This window comes from Geotrypetes seraphini, chromosome 4, assembly GCF_902459505.1.
Source record: "Geotrypetes seraphini chromosome 4, aGeoSer1.1, whole genome shotgun sequence".
NCBI classification, from domain to species: Eukaryota; Metazoa; Chordata; class Amphibia; order Gymnophiona; family Dermophiidae; genus Geotrypetes; species Geotrypetes seraphini.
This window is the reverse complement of record NC_047087.1, coordinates 279999190-280019662: the sequence shown is the minus strand read 5'-3', so window position 1 is coordinate 280019662 and position 20473 is coordinate 279999190.

Here is a 20473-nt window from a genome sequence, read left to right as displayed (position 1 = left end):
TCCCAGGCTATGGTTGGCTTTTGATAACTCGCTTGCCAGGGCCCCTTCTTTCTTCTTCCCTCCCTCCATCCCAGCAGCTGAAGACAGGCACCTCCCACCAGTGGTCTGAGACAGGAGCGAGCATCCACAATGTGAGTTAGGAGAGGGTCTGAGGGCAAAGAAGGGCTCAACAGCGCACAACCACCTTTCCTTCCCTCCCTCCATCAGGTGCAGTGCAGCTCCACCAATGTTAAAAGGAGCCGCGTCGAAATCGGAGGCCTGCCACTGCCGTAGCACTTTCCCCTCTGCCTTGGTCCTGCCCCTTCTCTGACATATGGGACCGCGGCAGAGGGAACGTGTTACGGTGGCGGCAGGACTCCAATTTCAAAGCAGCTCCTTTTAACATAGGCGGAGCTGAACTGTACCTGATGGAGGAAGGGAAGGAACGGTGGGTCAAATTTCAGCAACGGCAGGAATTGTTTGGCGGGCCAAATTTTTGTAGCCTGTGGGCCACAGGGCCGGACGCCAGAGGAGCCGCCACAGCGAAAAGCCCCAGCAAGGGAGCCAGGCGACGGAGAAGGCAGTTGGTGCTAGCGGCCGGCAGCCGCCGCTCCGCAGGAAAGCCGCACATGCGCACTTCCTAGCTACAGATCACGGAAAACGGATGCACGCATAGGAAGTGCGCATGCGCGGCTTACCGTTTTATTATATTAGATATCAGCATTTAAGCGTATACTTAGCTTTTATCTTGTGGTCTCTGGCTAGGGGAAACATCTTGCAAGATGCTTAAATGTTGATATAAAATATAAAATATAAAGTACACAAAAGCAAATAAGTTTATATATAATAAAGGATCCGATGAGGAGCTGGCACATAAAGCTTAGAGCAATGAGATCAGTTTGAGCTCTGAGTGGTGGCGCTGAGGATCCTGAAAAAATCTAAAAAAAAGGAAAATAAAGAGGCCCTTATTCATAGTAACATAGTAAATGATGGCAGATAAAGACCTGAACAGTCCATCCAGTCTGCCTATAAGTGATACTCATTTAAAAAAATACATGATTAGATTAACTTGTCTCTTCTTTTATATTTCTGGGCCAGACTGTAACGTCTGGTATTGTCTTAGGTTCCAAATGCTGAAGTTGCCGTCCAAGCTCATTCCAACCTATCCAACCATCCCGATGTTTGCAGGATATCTACCGTAAAATCTGGCCAGTAACATCCTCATGTTCCATATTAGTGGAGTTCACATTAATGCCCACCCCTACTCATCCTACACCAAATCACCATATATGGGACATAGACCATGCAGGTCTGTCCATTACTGGCCTTAGTTCTTTAATTTACATCCTTCGTTTTTTAATTAGAGATCCTCTATTTTTATCCCACACTTTTCCTCTCCACCACTTCCCTCTGGAGGGCATTCCAGGCATCTACCACCTTCTCCGTGAAGAAGAATTTCCTAACATTGCTCCTAAGTCTTAACTCCCTGAACCTCAAATTATGCCCTCTAGTTTTACTATTTTTTCTTCTCTGGAAAAGATTTGGTTCTATATTAATGCCTTTCAAGTATTTAAACATCTGTATCAGTATCATATCTCCCCTGTCCCTCCTCCTTCCAGCCTCTTCTCATACTTCTTTTGGTTCAAACCTCTTACCATTTTTGTCGCCTTCCTCTCTGGACCACTTCAGGTCTTTTTATATCCGTCGCCAGATGCGGCCTCCAAAACTGAACACAGTACTCTAAGTGTGGTCTCACCAATGACCTATACCTCCCTTCTTCTTCTGGTTACTCTTCTTTCTATACAGCCTAGCATCCTTCTGGCAACAGCCAACGCCTTATCACACTGTTTAGATGCCATTAGATCCTCAGATACAATCACCCCAAGGTCCCTCTCTTCATCTACGCTTATCAGCCTCTCACTTCCCAGCATATATGGTTCCCTCAGATTTATACCCCCCAAATGTATCACTCTGCACTTCTTCGCATTTAATTTTCCAGAGCTTCCTTTCAATTGAAAGAGGCCCACCTCTTGTACATGTGCCCACAAGCATGGGATGAACACAGAGGATCTCTAATCATAAAATAATGGGTATATATTGAATGAACTAAGGCCAGTACTGGGCAGACTTGCACAGTCTGTGTCCCGTATATGGACATTCAGTTGAGGATGGGCTGGGGAGGGCTGGAATGGTTTAGATGGGCTGGAGTGAGTTTTGATGGAGACTCCAGTAGATAGAATCTAAGCTCACTACCAGTTAGAGCTCTGGGTTTCTGGCCCAGAAATATCTATTAAAAGGACCATTTAAATTAAATGATTAATTTATAGAGTGTGCACGATTAGGCAAACTGGATGGACTATTCGAGTCTTTATCTACCGTCATTTACTAGGTTACTATGTGCCATTGAAGTGTTTAAATAATATGCCTCCCTTTTCCTTCCTTCCTTTCTTCCAAAGTATGCCTATTGAGATTTTTAAGTCTTTCCCCATATGCTTTACAATGAAGACCATTGACTATTTTAGAAGCTGCCTTCTGGACCAACTCCATCCTATTTATATCTGTTGAAGGTATAGAAGAATTGCACACAATCTTCCAAATGAGATCTCACCAGAAACATTATCACCTCCTTTTTTCTTGCTGGCCATTCCTCTCCCTGTGCACCCAAGCATACTTCTGGCTTTTACATTTCCTTTTTCTACCTGTGGCCATCTTAGAATCATCAGATAAAGCACACTCTTTTGTGCTCGTCATCCCCTGTACTGGGCCACTCCCTTGAGTTTTTGCAGCCTAAATACACGACTCTGCATTTTTTTATTATTAAATCTTAACTGCCACATTCTAGATCAGTGTCCTGCAAACTTTTTGGCCCGGCAACACACTAAACTTGGTGCCCTGGCAGAAAGGCACCCGGAAGTGAATGGATGTCACTGCTATGACATAACACGCATGTGCGGAGGCCCTCCAGCTGCGACCCTGAACCTATCACTTTGCCAGTGGGGGATCCAGGAGGGGGCAAGGTGTGGGTAGAGGAGGAGAGACACTGGCGAGAAAGAGAGCCGTTGGTGCTGGCTGACTGCCTAAAGGACATGCCTCTTGCCATGAGAGGCACATCCTGTAAGTGGTCAGTCATCGCTGGCACCTCTCCTCCTGACCGGCATCTTGTCAGGGCACCCCTGGAATCTGCCGCGTTAAACTGTTCTAGACCATTCTTGAAGTTTCTTTTTGATCCCTCTTCATGTTACCCACACCTTCCAGGAAGTCTGCCCTACTGCAGATATTTGCTGCCCTAACTTTAGCCACTAAATTCTGCACATAGCACCTTACATTGTGTGTACCAATCAGTGCACTCAATTGATTTGAACACACAACTTAATTATTTAACTAGCCTAATTGGTGCCATGAATTGGCAATTATAATTAATGTTAATTGGCACTAATTAACTTCCAACTAATTTCTATTTTCCTATTTATAGGGGGCAATATTCAAGAAGATATTTAATTCCTCTTTAGCTTTTCATGCTGCTCAAATGTGGAGGACTTTTCCTCCAGGAACTTGTCCAAACCTAATGTTTGCTATGTTATATAAGCCTGCATACACAACACCATGCCCGCCATGCCAAGCTGCCACTCTTCACCCTGCCACACAATGCTCATCATGCTACGCCATACCACATCATGCTCGCCAGTTAAGTGTCAACATCGGTGTTCCTAACTTAATTTTTTAATAGGCTTAATAGATGGGGAGAGATTCTAGGACCTCATGCTGGTGCTAGTCATATGAGATCCCCAAAATATTGTGGGTGCTCCAGCACCAACAGCACCTACAGAGTTGGCACCTATACTATACAGGTCCTGGACCTGATGGGCTACCATGTAAGCGGACTGCTGGGCATGATGGACCTCTGGTCTGACAGAGCAGAGGCACTGCTTATGTTCTTATGTTACATGGGAACCAGTTATCTGGTCAGACCACTGCTTTTTAAATTTTTTCCTGAAACTTCCTATAAAATGTATATCAGCAAATTTAGAAGACACATCCAAGGTAAGGCATGGTAAGATACTCAACAGATGGATTCTGGAGCTCAATTATGGACCACTTAGAACCCAATAAATGGCCTTTTTCTAAGGTAGATTATCCTAGATTTATTTTATTTATTTATTTATTCATCTTATATACACTGCACTATCTCCAATTCTAGGCAACTTACAAATAACGCACATAAAGGCCCTTTTACTAAAGCCTAGGACACACTAACCGATATTAGTGTGTGCTAAGTGCCACATGGCTCATAGGTATAAGATACAATATTCAGCATTTAGTTCATGCTAAGCTTTAGTACAAGGCCCCATAGTAAAACACGTATAGGACCTGGATTCAGTAATTAGAACTTCAGTGCTCAAAAATTTCACACAAACATGAATAGCCTATAAATAAGATGAGGCACAATAAGTTAATCTAAATGTGTTGTGCCTTGAGTATTTTTGTCCTCTGTACAAATAATTTAATTATAGTAAATATGTAGCAGCTTAAAGCACAACTTTGGCTAAATAGATGTAATATTTAACCAAAGCTATCGCCCATTACTTAGCATATGTCAAATTAAATCCTTTTCTGTCCATGCATAGAATTGGATGTGTTTGCATTACCCCAGTAGAGGGGGCTAAAGTATTGTACAGATTTCTTTTGTACCATGCAAATAGCAAAAACAACTATTTTCCTTTGGAAGGAAGTACTGTTACAATGAAGTGGAATATACTTAGAACTTCTGATCCTAGGGATTTATTATTTGGAATTTTAGGGGGTTACTTTTCAGGCAACTGGGTGCTTTCCCAGCGTCAGAAAAGTTTGGGTTTATTTGTGGGGTGAAAATAAATTTTGTCTTTGTAGTTGATTTCTGTTTAATACCAAACATCCAGATTTACCTGGACATGTCCTCTTTATAGAAAACTGTCCATGGTTTTGAAAACCATTGAGTTTGGGACTGTGTCTGGAAGGCATCCATGCATGCATGAGATGTCATCACATCATATCTGTGAATGCGCAGATGCCTTCCAGATGCGGCCCCGAAGAGACGGGATTTGTGTGGGGCCAGGGTTGGAGGACAGAATGGGTTACGGCTGTGGGTGAAATGGGGCAGGGCTGTAGGCAGAATGGGGCGGTGCCATAAGCAGAATAGGGCGGGTCCACGTGTCCTCATTTTTTTTAGAACAAAATCTGGGAACCCTACCCAAAATACAATTTTGCAGTGCTAGACCCTTTTCCCAGCATCAGCCCACCCTTTTGTCAGCCCCAGCACTCTTTGTCCCTAGCAATAGCAGTCCATCCCACTCTCTCCCAGCACCAGCATCAGCCTTCCTTTGTCTCAGCTCTAGCCCCCTCCTCCTACCTGGATATAGAGCTTGTTTTTTTGTTCCTACCACTCTATGCTTCTTCGCAGGCACCAGAGGGAGCAAGAGCGCAAACTCTCACACTGGAAAGGACATTGGAGCAGCCAGTGATGTAGCCAAGGGTGGGTCGGGACACACCCAGTTTGGGCTCACACCCATCCAAAATTTCATCTCCTTTAGTGTGACTGGTAGAGATTCCCAAGCCCTGCCAGCTGAAGACCTCCTCCCCGCCTACATGTTGGGCAGCTGCTGGCACTGTCACGGTGCTGCCAGCCACAGGCCACTCCCTCCCTTACGTGCACGCTCAGTTTTCACGCTTGCATGAAACTTAGCATACATGCACAGAGGCTGGAGGTTGCAGATCAAGGCAGTTCTGACCACAGCCCATTCTGTAAACTCTTTTGGCAGGGAGGAGGTCTTCAGTTGGCAGGGCTTAGGGATCCCCTCCAGCGTAGGTATGCCATTTACTTTAGGGTGGAGGGGGTTAGAAATTAAATGTGGGTTTACTTTAGTGAGGGGAGAGGGTGTGGAGAAAAAACTTTTGGCCCACCCTATCTCGGCCGCTTTGCTATGCTACTGGCAGCAGCAGCAACCTGCTCCAAAGACGGCAGTTGTGGTTCATTTCATCAAAATGTGGAACTTCACAATGCTACATGTACAAGAGGAGCCAATCATGGAGCTGAATGAAATAACACTTTAAAAAAAAACTTTTTTGAAGCAGTGTAATAGATATCACAGAAGTAAGTGTAATTGCCCCTTCAATTACTAGTAGAGACCCCCAAGTTCCAAGAAGCAGGTAGCTGCCACTTAAAGGGAAATAATATGTGTGTGTAAATATATTTACACACTGTGTATCAAAATAACAAGACCCTTTTTATTTTTCTCTATAATAAATAAATGGCCCGGTTACACAATAATAAAGCCCGCCTCACAAATAGGCTAGAAAATAATCATGCAACAAATATGTGTGTGATACATCATGATTTGCCAAGAATATTTAATTGTGTTTTCATTATTTACAGTTGGTCAACCTAGTTTTTTGCTAGAAGATAAGCCTATTATAAGATTTCTGAGTCAAAGAAAACGTTGTGGGGTGAAAAAGTTTCTTAAAAAAACAATTTTCACCTTGTGGACTGAAGAAACTTCTTTGCAAAATCACTATAATTCTGGCCAAGTGGGAGTGTTTGGACCGGATATGTCATTGAAGATACTCTTAAGGAGTGATGTTTAGCATTGCAGTGCATGCATCATAGCAAACTGTCATTGACTGGTTTGTTTACTACTTTCAAGATTGATCTATGCAAGTGAAAAAGCAATGGATGTATTTCTGCAGAGCTGCCTATAGATATGGGGGTACCGCATGGTTCTGCGCTATCTGCGCTTTTGTTCAATCTTTATCTGGCATCATTGGCTAATATATTTTGGGCTCCTTTTACTAAGGTGCGTTAGGGCTTTAATGCGTGGAATAGTGCACGCTAAATTGCCCCGCGCGCTGGGCCTTAACGCCAGCATTGAGCTGGCGTTAGTTCTAGAAGCGTTGCGCGGGTTTAGCGTGCGCTAAAACCCTGGGTGCGCTAAAAACACTAGTGCACCTTAGTAAAAGGAGCCCTTTGTAAGTTAGGTATTATCATCTGTATGCAGACGATGTACAATTTTTCTTTCCACTCTCAGATTGGCAAAGTGAGTTGAAGGATAAATTGACATTATATTTGCATGCAATTAATGATTGGATGATGTGTCATAGATTAGTTTTGAAATTCACAAAAATGGAGTTGATGTTGGTAGGAAGAGTTGAAGATCCATTATGGCCAGATGTTGTTGAGGTAGATGGCATGGTGCTTACAGTGCAAAAGACAAAAGTTCTAGGCATTTGGATAGATTCTCTTTTATCCATGAAGGATCAGGTTTTATCTGTCATGAAGACCCCCTTTTATCAAGTTGTATTAGGGCCAGACACAGCGGTAAAAGCTCCAGCGCTCATAGGAATTCTATGAGCTTTGGAGCTATTACCACCACGGACTGTGATAAAAAACCCTAACGTGGCTTGATAAAAAGGGGCCTAAATCTGCTTTCTTACTGATGCGGCTTTTGAGTAGATTAAAACCAATTCTGCCCCATATGATTTTTGTCTTGTAATTCAGAGTGTTGTTTTGCAAAAGTTGGATTAGTGTAATGCACTGTATTTGGGTATGTCATCATCCAAATGTAGATCGTTACAAGTACGGTAGTTCAGAATGCTGCAGCACGTTTAATCTTTGGTGGCAGTAAAATTGAGCATGTGAAGATTGCGTTGGCTACCTTTTAACCCCCTCTTCTATTAAACTGTGCTAGCAGTTTTTAGCGGAGAGAGCCGCGCTGATTGGCCCGCGCGGCTCCCGATGCTCATAGGAACTCTATGAGCGTCAGGAGCTGCACGGGCCATTCAGCGTGCTAGAAATCTGCTAGCGCAGTTTAATAGAAGAGGCCCTAAATTTCAAGTAGTGTTTCAAGTGTTGGTATTGGTTTTTCAAGCAATTCACTGAGGGATACCATGGTATCTTTCACATCAGCCCCATTGATCCTTAAGATTGTAGAACAGGATGTGTTTATCTGTTGGAGAGTTACAGTACCAGAGCTATGGCTATTACTGTGACGGGTGAAGCTTTGGGATAATCTGGTTGGACAATTGAGAATGAATAATAACTTAACAGATTTTTAAATAATTATTGGAAACATCTCTTTATAGAAGCATTTTAAGCGGTTAAGAAGCAATGACTGAAGGAATGAAGTGATTAATGGAAATGTTATATTGTTTTGTTTTATTGTGTTTAATACAATACAAATTTTATTTGTATACCACTAATTCCTCGAAAAGTTCATAGCGGTTTACATAAAGAAATAAAAACAATGTAATAAAAAATTAAAATATCAGAGAAGATTTACAGATTATTCAACACAAATTCCTTAAATATGTTTTCAAAACTTTTTTAAAACTCTTGGGGTCCTTTTACTAAGGTGCGCTAAACCGATTTAGCATACACTAATCTTTAGCGCTAAATCAGTTAGCACCCCTTAGTATAAGGACCCCCTTATAATTACTTATTGAACCAATCTGATTTGATAAAGTTCTCCAGAATTTGGCTGCCTGGTAAGCCCATGTTGAAGTAAACAATCTGAAATATTTTACTCTTCTTAACTTCAGAAATTGAAAAAAAGGATTGTTGTCTCAGACCATATGATTTAGATTCCAAATAACATAACAATGGAGACATATGAGGGCCATTCAAAAAGTATCAGACCTTAATTTTTCTTGTGTAAACAAATAAAGCTAGGGAGGCGTGGTTTGGTGCACATATGTAGGTGACCCTAATGCGCATGCTTGAAATTTTTTTCCTGCCTACAGAAGCTGTCAGTCGCCGGCAGACCGCCAATGAGTGAGGAAGTGTAAGTGAGCGCCGTCCAATTTTAGTTTTTGACAAAATGACAGAAAAGGTTGAACAATGCTACTACATTAAATTTTGTATAAAACTTGGTGATTCCCAAGTGAAAACAATCCACAAAATTCAACAGGCCTTCGGGGACAAAGCAATGGGCACCACACAGATAAAGGAGTGGTACAACCGCTTCAAAGATCGCCACACATCAATGGAGAGTGAAGCACGTTCTGGTAGGCCTTCAACATCCAGAAATGAGTTCGTTATTGACCAAGTGAGGACCCTGGTGATGCAGGATCGTCGAATCATGATCAGAAAATTTGGGAATGAGGCGAGGATCAGTGTTGGATCCGTTCATTCAATTTGGACTGAGGATTTGGGCTTCAGGAGAATTTCAGCAAGGTTCGTGCCAAATCTGCTAACGATCGAGCAGAAGCAACTCCTTTTGGAGATTGCACAGGACATGCTGGAGACTGAACAGTGATCCCAACTTCCTCAGCACAGTGATCACTGGCGATGAGTCCTGGGTTTATGGGTATGACCCAAAAACCAAGTTGATGCCATCACAATGGAAGCATTCAACATCCCCGAGGCCAAATAAAGCAAGGCAGGTCCACAGCAATTTCAAAGTCATGCTCACCGACTTCTTTGATTCCAGTGGCATGGGTCATCACGAGTACGCACCACTCGGCACAACCATCACCAAGAGGTACTACCAAGAGGTTCTGCGTCACCTTCGTAATACTGTGAGACACAAACGGCTGGACCTGTAGGCAGCGAGCAATTGGCAGCTTCATCACGATAACGCACCTGCTCATTCTTCATATTTGATACAGAGTTTCCTGGCCAAACACAACACTCATGTGATTCCTCAGGCTCCCTACTCTCCAGACATGGCTCTGTGTGACTTCTGGCTTTTCCCCAAGCTGAAAATGCCCCTGAAAGAGACCACATTCAGTCAAGAGAAGACATCATACAGAATGAGACGGACCAGTTGCAGGCAGTCTCAAAAGAAGTGTTCCAGCGGTGCTTCCGACAGTGGCAGAACCGTTGGAATAAGTGTGTGGCAGCCCAATGGGCCTACTTTGAAGGATATAAGATTGTTGTATCTGAATATGAGTATTTTTTATGAATAAAGGTCTAATACTTTATGAGCAGCCGTCGTATAAGCAGGAACTTCTCCTTGACGTATTTTAAACACCGTGCAAAAAAATTTGAACTGAATCCTAGCTTTGTCCGGAAGCCAGTGCAGTTTCGGCATATATGATGTAACCCTGTTTCCTTTTTTTCCAATATAAATATAAGCCTGATAGCTGTGTTTCTACCTGATGATAGAAACAAGGATTGTATTAATAAATGAAATTGATAGTGAACAAAATACTTCCTTATCTTTCTCAGTGTCCAGAATAACCCAAAATAATTTTTTTTATCATCTGAGTAATGTGAGGTATTAATGATTAATTATTATCAAAAAATACCTCCCAGATCCTGATCATTGAAACCACTGGATAATCTATGTTATCAATCATCAGAGACTTATGGAATACCGAGTTAGGAGGGTTTACTATCAGTAATTTTGTTTTTTCTCTATTCAATTTCAATTGAAATTCAGTCATCCATTGTTCAAATAGATTTATATACTGTTTTTGGTGTTTTTTTCTTATGATTATGGGTTTTAAAAAAATCTGCTTAGGTATAAGCAGAAAATAAGTTATTCTAAATAAATAAATAACTGTTAAGGAGTGGTGTAAGGCAGCTTCTTCATGTATGCATCATAGCAGTGGCCTCAAACTTATGGCCTGGGGGCCACATGCGGCCCACCAGGTACTATTTTGAGGCCCTCAGTCTGTTTATCATAATCACAAAAGTAAAATAAAGCAGTTTCTTGATCATATGTCTCTCTAGCTATAAATGACAATATTATTATTAAGACTTAGCCAAAAGGAAAGATTTATAAACTATAAAGAGTTTTACCTCACGCAAAATTGTCATTTCTTTAATAAGACATTAACTATTTTTTCCGAGGCCCAACAAGTACCTACAGATCCAAAATGTGGCCCTGCAAAGGGTTTGAGTTTGAGACCACTGCATCATAGCAAACTGTGGCCATTTTGAACTTACAGTTTAAACTGTCAGTGCAAATAACATACCCCCCTCCTTTACTAATGCCTATCGTGTGTTTTAGCGCCGGCAGTGGCGGTAACTGCTCTAACGCTCATAGAATTCCTATGAGCATTGAAGCAGTTACTGCCACTGCCTCGCTACGTGGTAGTAATGGAAGGAGTTAAATTCAGCGCATTTTTGTATGCAAATTGATTTTGATCATCCCGTCCTTAGTGTTCACATTTATCATTTTCATCTGTTCATGTGACATTTTGACATACCTTTATTAGGTGAAATTTGCAAAGAATGTTTATCATGCTACATGTTTGTTGCAGTATAACTTTGGAGCTTTGTCATAGGCCTATTAATGAGCCGAGTTTTATTATTGCACATCCACCATTTATACTTCTCCCTCCGAATCTCCGGTTTTAGTATCCGCGGATTCGGTTATTCGTGATTTTTTTTTTTTTTACAAACAACCTATCTTCATTTTTTGCCTATTTTTAAGCCATCCAAGCATCCCCGGAACCTTACCTGGTTGTCTAGCAGTGAAGTGGGGCAGGAGTGATCTTCCTATGCTCCTGCCCCGTGCAAAGCTGCTAGACTACCAGATAAGGTTCTGGGGATGCAGGAGGGAGGCAGGGGTGCGTCAGAACCGGCCGAGAAGTTATTTGCAATTTTTCACACTTCGTGGTCCTGCTCTGCACCTAACCCCTGTGAATACCGAGGGAGCAGTGTACTTCATGATAGAAAAACCAAAAGGGGTCCAATTATATTGAAACTCAAGTGTATATTCCCATTTTAATATACAGGGTGCCCAGAAAAATACGCCTTGATTTTAAATGGTTACAAAACCAAAATTTATTGGAACATTCTTTCACTTTTAAGGCTACAGTTTCAACTCATATGGTATGTGATGATTACATACACTCGATGTGCGCGCCACCTGTTACTTGGCAAATATCAATGTGATAATCGAGCTCGGACCAGACTTTCCGAAGCATAACCAGCGTGATCGCATTTATAGCTTCAGTAATGAGTTCCTGCAGATCATCCATAGTTGCGGGTAGTGGAGGTATGTACACTCTCTCTTTCATGTACCCCCAAAGGAAAAAGTCACAAACAGTAATGTCCGGTGATCTCGGGGGCCACTTGAGGAACACCTGGTCATTTTGTCACGTTGCATTGTCTGAAGGTTGTAACTTCTGCACCAATTGCAGCTTAAAAGGGTAAAAGTGCAAATGATGGTGTAAGATCTTGCTAACCATGCTTTTTGGGACTTGTATTTGCTGTTATCGTATTTATAAATATTAACAGCGGAACCTGGAGCGTCCCGCTTCTCTACACTTACATTTATAACTATCCTTCATACCCTTAACCAACCCCAAGAAGACACCAAACCAGTGTGGAAAAAACCTGGCCGCAGCCCTGTTTATTGTAGAATAAACATATTAACAAAACATTTAACATATTATAAAACATATACAAAACCGCATTAATAACATCTTAGCCAATTAAACCCTTCACACTGGTATCACCATGGTGACCCAGATCCCGAGCTACCAGCTTAGATGTAAATGGCCCCCGACCCTGCCATCTAAGCAAGGGTCTGAGGGGTGGCATGTCCCCACATGCCCCATTGTCCAGGGTCAACCGACCCACCAGGCACAGCTCCCAGCCGGTCCACCGCTCATCACATGATGAATCCAACCGCCAGTAGCTCGGGATACCGCCAACCAAAACAAACAAACCCCGCACCCCCTCGAACTAGCGGGCGGGAGGGCAGGAAATCTGCCTCGAAGGACCAGAAACCGTTAGGGTCCTCCAAGAGCCCTCTTATTTATAATCTTACCCACCCAACCCTGCGGCTGCGACTCGACCTATCCGAAGTCGCTCCCCCCGGCGAGAACGACCTCCACCCAATCCTCTCTATTTCCCTATCTACCTAAACTCCCCCTTCCCCCCCCCTTAAGCTTTTTCGACAGGCGGCCCCGCGGGCCTCCCAGCTCCGCGTTAGAGTCGCCCGTCGAGACCAGCTCTCGGGCTTTTTAATTCCAATAAGTTTTGATTTTGTAACCATTTAAAATCAAGGAGTGTTTTTCTGGGCACCATGTACATATATTTTTGACCATGCTTGGAACGTATTGCTTCAAAACTCTGTCTTGTGGCTTCTTCACATATATAAATAGTAACATTGCAAAATTGTCACACTTGTTCACATTGTTTTCTGCACATGTAGAAGCCCTACAACCCTTCTATAAGGACTTCTGTGGTTTCCTAACAAGCAGGATGAAAATCTCCTGCTGGTTTTAGTGGTGCCCTCCTGACACTCCTAACGTGTGTGTGTTGTGGGGGGAACCACAGGTTGGTAGTTTTGCAGTGATTTTGGATGAGAACTATTCAGACATAGATCTCTCTGTGCTGTTTTAGCCGGGGCCAGGGAGAGAGAGCTTCAGTATGACAGAAGAGTAAATGTTTTCATTCCAGAGCTAGGGGGTCAGGTCATGGTGTGTCTAAATGGCTTTTGTAGCTGTAATTATCAGATTAGCTGATCTCTTGCAGCATGTTGAGGGGCAGCTGTATTAACCCTTTTACTGCCCACCCAGACAGCTACGGGAGAACACATTTCACAGAGGTCGAGTACATAGGGCAGAAAAGGAGTGCTGAAAACTGAAGGTGTTCGTGCCAGTTCTTGAACCTTAGTTCAATCATGTATCATATCAAGCTAAGGAAGTTTCTGTGACCTGCCACAAAGCATTAGGTCCCAGGGAGTGAGGGGGAAATGTAGCAATGATCCTGGATAGCAACTTAATTGACCTTTTATCTGTCCCACTGTTATTCCCAGCTCCCTATTCCCTCAGCACAGTCTATATCCCTCTCAGGCACTGGCTGCATCCCAGAGAGATGCTAGTTCAGATTAGTATAGCCCAGTGCCAAAGTAATGCCAGAGCACTGATTCTCACTTCCTGTAGGTCTGGGCAGTTTCCATAACTGCTTCTGACAGGACAAGGGGAAGGGAGGGGCCTCGGAAATGTAGAGGATGAAATTCCACATCCTATTACTGTCTCATAAAATTCATCCATCAAAATCCAAGGGGAAACTGGTGCTACCTTATCTGAACTTTTGAATGTTTGAATTGTTTAACTTAGACATCCCTGACACTGCTAACAATCTCTGGGTAAGGATATGACTTGAAATGTGGGAAGGTGGGAAATTGGGAATAGCAACCATTTTTTTATTTTGAACTAGCAGTTTCCTTCTGTTTCTTTAGGCTGCCAGCTCCATAGGAACTAGGGCTTTCTAGTATTATGAACCTTCGTTCACAACTGCCCAGGCATTTTTTTCCCTGGTTTATACCCCCCCCCCCACCCCCCTCATGATTATAGAGACAGATCTGGGTTAGCAGCCCTTTCAGTGACAAACTGTGACTTTTTGTTTTGGGGGTTTCTGTTTTATTATTATTATTATTTATTTATTTATTTATTTATTTATTTTTTTTTTTTTTTTTTCCAAGAGTTCCACATTTCAGCATCTACTGACTTACACCAGTGAGGCCCAGTAATAAATCTCTGCCCTTGGCTCTGCATTACTCCACAAACTGCCCCTTTTGGTGACCTTGCTCCTCTGGAACCCTTCAATTATAGACCCTGAAGCCTGCCACCAGGTGTCACTTTTGACTAACGATCCCAGAATCCCCGGTCCCAATCAACTAGGAAGCAGAGACCTGACTAAGGGATTGAAATGGCCAGCACAAGACTACTGAACTTTTAGAAATGAATCCATAAAGTTTATGTAATGTTTTATCTAATATAATAAAACCCTAGCCGCGCATGCGCACTCTTACCGGCGTGTTCCCTGATCCGTATGTCCGTGGCCGGCAAGACTGCGTATGCGAGCTTACAACGGCCCCGCATTCACGGTCTTGCTGGCTCCCTTAATAAAGTTTTTCGCGGTGGCGGCTTGCCGACAAATAAGACTCCAGCCGCTTTGCCAGCTCCCCACTCACTCCGTAAGCAATTTCTTCGCCGTCTGACCGGCTCACTTAGTCCTTTGCCGCGCCCCCCCCCCCCTTCCCTTCCTGCGGTCCCGACTCCAAACCTGACGATTCCAGCAGCGTCTGCAGCACTCTACATACACTGCTTCGCTCTGCCGTGTCTCTGATGATGTCATCAGGGACGTGCCAGAGTAAATCAGGGCAATAGAAGGCCCCGAAGCAGTGTATGTAGAATGCTGCAGACGCTGCTGGAATCGGCAGGTTTGTCGAGACCGCGGGAAGGGAAGGGGGGGCAGTAAGGGACTAAGGGAGCTGGTTAGACCATGGGAAGAGAAAGGGGGTCTAGGTGAAACACTGCTGCTGCACAGGGAAGTGATGTGGGGGGAGGGAAATGGAGGGAGAGGGAATGCTGCTGCTGTGGCTGCTGCACAGGGAAGTGGGGGGGATCGAAATGCTGCTGTTGCACAGGGAAGTGGGGGGGGGAATGCTGCTGCACAGGGAAATGGAGGGGGAGGGAATGCTGCTGTGGCTACTGCACAGGGAAGTGGGGGGAGAGAAATGAAGACAGACAGCGGGAGGAAGGGAGACAGAAAGAAAAGAAGAAAGACACAGAGGCAGAGAGAGACACAGAAAGACAGACCAAGGGGGCCAGGGAGAGAGACAGACAAAAAGAAAGACAGCGAGAGGGAGAGAGAGAGAGACAGAAATAAAGACAGACAGACATATATTCTAGCACCCGTTAATGTAACGGGCTAAAATACTAGTATTAATATATTTTGAGTAGTTAATAGGACTAAATTGGTTTGCAAAGGTGGTCATTAGAAAGTACTATTTGTGTTTTGAACATGGATAGACTGACATTTAGATATGTATTTTGCATTTACATCTAAATCCTAATTTTTCAAACTAGGATATACACATTTAAAACACGGATATGTGCGTATGGGAAGGAGGCATTGTCTGCAGGGATTGCCCTGCCACTGAGTGGTCTAGGTATTCACCTAATAGGACAGAGTTTGGGGGACTGTGGCATGGTTTCCTCCTGCCACTCCTGTATGTTCTCCTGTGCTGGACAGAAGTTCAAGTGAGCGCTGTAAGAGGACTCCAGAGACAGAGAGATCTTCATGGGTAAGAATTTGCTGGGAAGTTGCTTGTAAACTTGGGGAAAGGTAGACTTAAAGTTAAATAGGTAAGCTCAGGGATTTTATTTTAAGTTCTCTGCTCACTTAGGCCCCCTTTTACCAAGCCGTGTTAGGGTTTTTTATTGCCGGCCGCTGCAATAAAAGCTCCGATACCCATTCTATGAACGTCGAAGCTTTTAACACAAAGGTTGGCAATAAAAAACCCTAACGCAGCCTGATAAAAGCGGGGGGCCTTATCAAGGGAGTTTGGGCATATTACACCCCTTTTGAGAAGTCTTCATTGGTTGCCACTTAATGCCAGAATTAAGTTTAAGAGTGCCTGTATAACTTTTAAAATTTATCATGGTCAATTAGTAGAACCTTTAACATCTTTAATTTCTAATTTTGTTAGACAAACTAATCGTAGATCTAGTAATGCTCATTCTTTGATGTATCCATCTATTAAGTGTATTCAATCTAAGAATTTATTTTTTCGTTCTTTGTCATTTACTTCTACCTCTATTTGTGTCTTCAGCACTTATCTCTCTCTCAATGGCAGGCCAAAGGGCCACATCGCTGCTGTTCTCTGCTTCCCTTGTTAGCCCATTGGTCAGACATCATTGTCAAAGGCTTAGAAGGGAAAGGATGTCTTTATACAGATGGCCTGAAGGACATTAGACTTACTTCCTGCTTTCCCTTGCAGCTCTGCATATTGGATCTTTCAGCTCAAAAGCTAGGGGAGTACAGGAGAAAATATCAGAGGTGCCCATGCACCTACAGAGCTGGCGCTTGTACTAAGCTGTGTATTAAATCCATGCAAAGGTTGGTGAACTTTATTACACTGAGGCCAAGATTTCTGTTAAGTTTATTAGCAGCAATATTCTATCAGTATTCTATCAGGAGAACTTTGGAATAGAGTACTACAGAGCAAATTCTTGCAAGGGCTAGCTGGGAGTCCAGCAGCAGTACCCACCTTGTCACAGTTGTAACTCGTGTGTTGACAGCAATGCCTTGCTTTTAGACTCGAGCAGGATGCTCTCGTTCTCTGATTGGTTCTTGGCAGTACTCTACCAGCATGGATTGTAACTAAACGTTACTGTGTGAACAACATTGTCATCAATTAGTATACTTAAACCACTAGTGCTGAAATGTAAATAAAATTATCTACCACAGTTTTATCTTGCTTGCATTATAAATCAAATAAGAGCTATGAAATGACAGTGCAAACAATATCAATTGCTCCTAAATGGCCATACGCAAACCGCCAACAGATAACATTATAGCACAAAATTGTATTAACTTATCTTATTAGAATTATGAATCACATCCTTTTAGCTGTGCTCTGCCTTTGCCAGCTGGGGCTTTAATAATATAAAGTTCCTCATTTCAGCAGCCAGCTGATATCTAATTAATGTATCATCAGTTAAGAGTCTCTTTGTAAACCCGGTGGACTCCTCTTACTGTCTCATCAAGGAGAAAGATTGTGTGCACCAGATACTTCCAGCTTTGGACCATGAACTTTGACACCATAAAGCAAGGTTTGGACAAAGACATGGGGGAAGCCACTGCTTGCCCTGGATCGGTAGCATGGATTGTTGCTACTCCTTGGGTTTTGGCCAGGTACTACTGACTTGGATTGGCCACCTTGAGAACAGGCTACTAGGCTTGATGGTCTGACTCAGTAAGGCTATTATTTATGTTCTTATATTCAAAGTTGATCTCCTGTAACAGGTGCTCTTCCAGAATGCACACAATTCTAGTCCCCATAAGTCATCCAAAAGAGCCCAAGTAAACAAAACTCAGAGCACTGAGAATGTTCTTGTTAGCATATGTTGGAGTTCCCAGTTCGGGATTGTCACTTGGAGGCACCTCTCTTCATTGCAAAGCTATCAATAGGAAAAACCAACCCTTAACAGAAATGCAGAGGGTTTTTGAGTTCTGGAATCCTTGATGCTAAAAGTGTTGTTTTTCCTGCTCTATTGCCCTCTAAGTTTGTGACATCTGTGCCGTAACTTATTTTGATTAGCTTGGTTTGTTTCTTTCCATTTTTTTTTCTGATTACTACATTACATTACATTAGGGACTTTTATTCCGCCATTACCTTGCGGTTATCTGGACATTTCCAGAAGAGTTACAGAGTTGAACGGGTTACTTCGGAGGACTGAAGTGCTTCCTGCGGTGTTAGTTTGTTTTGATGGATTTCTTGACTAGCAGGGTTTTTATTTCTTTTCTGAAAGTTTTGTAGTCTGGTGTCGTGGTCAGTAGATTGGATAGTTGGTGGTCCAGTAGGCCATTGTACATTTTTTTTGCGTTTGACACCTCTGATTGGGGGGGTGCATGAATGGTGTCTGGGTTCTCCTTTGCCTGGTTGTGGTAGTTCGGATAAGGTGGTTGTTCATATAAGCTGGGTTATCTCCATTCTTGGCTTTAAATAGTACACAGTAAAATTTGAATAGTATTCTTGCTTGTATTGGGAGCCAGTGTGAGTTGTGGTATGCGGTGGTGATATGGTCGTATTTCTTCAGCAAATGGATCCATCTCAGGGCTGTGTTTTGTACTGTTTGTAGTTGTTTTATCATGACTTAGGGGCAGGGGAGATAGAGGATGTTGCAGTAGTCTAGAAGTCCTAGGACTAGGGATTGTTTTCTGTTGAAGAATTTTCAGATTGCCTTAAGTTTCGCATGACCACAAATTATTTCTCTATTGTTTTGTTGATTTGTGGTTGCATGGTACAGCCTCTGTCTATCATCACTCCCAGAAGTCTTAGGGTGGGTTGAATGGGGTATGTGATTGAGTGTATTACTAAGTTTGTTATGGTTGGGGTTTTGTTTTTTTCAAGAAGTATAAATTTTGTTTTGTTTGGGTTCAGTTTTAGTTTGTGTTCTTTCATCTATGTAGCCACTGTTTCTAGTGTTCTATGTAGTTTGTCTGTCATGGAGGGTGTTGGTTGATCAAAAGGAAGGAGGATGGTGATGTCGTCTGCATAGCTATAAGAAGTTATTCCTAATTTGTCTAGGCAGGTGCCAAGGGATGCAATGTAGAGCTTGAAGAGGGTTGGTGATAAAGGCGACCCTTGGGATACGCTGCAGGGGTTGGACCATGGTTCTGATTTTTCTTTGTTTGTCTTTACTCTGTAAGTCCTAGATTGTAGGAATCCTTGAAACCATGTGTGCACCTTTCCTGTGATTCCTATTGTTTCTAGTATTTGTAGTGGAATGTCATGGTCTACCAGGTCAAATGCTGCGGTGAGATCTAGTTGTATAACCAACATTTTTTGCCTGTGCTGAGGTGTTGTCTAGCTGTGTCCAGGAGGGAACCTAGTAGTGTCTCTGTGCTATAGTGTGGTGTTTGGCTACAAGGCCTTCCATTAGCTTGACATATAATGGTATTGAGGCTATGGGTCTGTGGTTGGATGGTAGATCTGTTGCTACTTTTGGATCTTTTATGATCAGGGTGATGATGATTTTGCTGAGGTCTTGTGGGAAAAGGCCATCTGTGATCAGGGATTGTATCCATTGTATGAGGAGAGTGCGGAATTTTGGGCTGGAGGCTTTTAACAGGTATGGAGGGCAATAGTTGAGGTCGCAGGCTGCGTGGCTGTATTTTTTGTAGAGTCTGTTTAGGTTGAACCATTGTATTGTGGTGAAGGCGGACAAGGTTCTGTCTGCTGCAAATGATTCTTTTTCTGTGGAGAGCATTGTGATCTCATTAAGATGGATTGGGGTTCCTGCGAAGGTTGTCCTAGCTGTTGTAATTTTATTTCTAAAGTATTCAGCTAGAAGGGTGGCTGAAGGGGTAGAGTGTTGTTATTGGCCAGGTAGGGTTTAGTGTCTGAGTTCTTTTAGTAAGTGGAATCGTTTTTTTGTGTCTTCAACTTCTATGCCAATTTGGTTGGTGTAGTATATCCTTCTCTTTTCTTTTAGCTTTTCCTTGTATTGTTGGTTTAGTTTTCTCCATGATGTTTTTGTGTGTTTTTGATTACTTTCTCTCTATTTTTTTTTCTAGTCGTCTGCATTGTCTTTTGAGTAGGAGTAGTTCGTTGTCCAACCATTTGTCTGATCGTCTGCTGATTCTGGATTTTGTTTGTACTGGGGCTAGCTCATCTAGGATAGCTGTACTTAGTGTGCACCATTGTGAGATGAAATTTTTGGGGTTACTTTCTTGGATTGTTGCATCTGTTTTATTACAGAATATGGAGGGGTCAATGTATTTACGGGATTCATAGGTTAAGCTTTGGGATTTTGGTTTGATTATGCCTTTGACCCAGTTGATATTGAAGCTGTATGTGTAATGGTCTGACCAGAGGGATCGGGACCAATTTCCGTTTGAGGTGTGAATCTCTGGTAGAATGGGCTGTTGGGTCATGAAGGCTGCGATGTTGAGTTGGTGGCCTTTCTCATGTGTAGGTCTAAGATTTTGTAGGTTAAGGCTTCAAGGTAAGATAGTAGGTTTTCTACTTGTATAGAGGATTGGTCT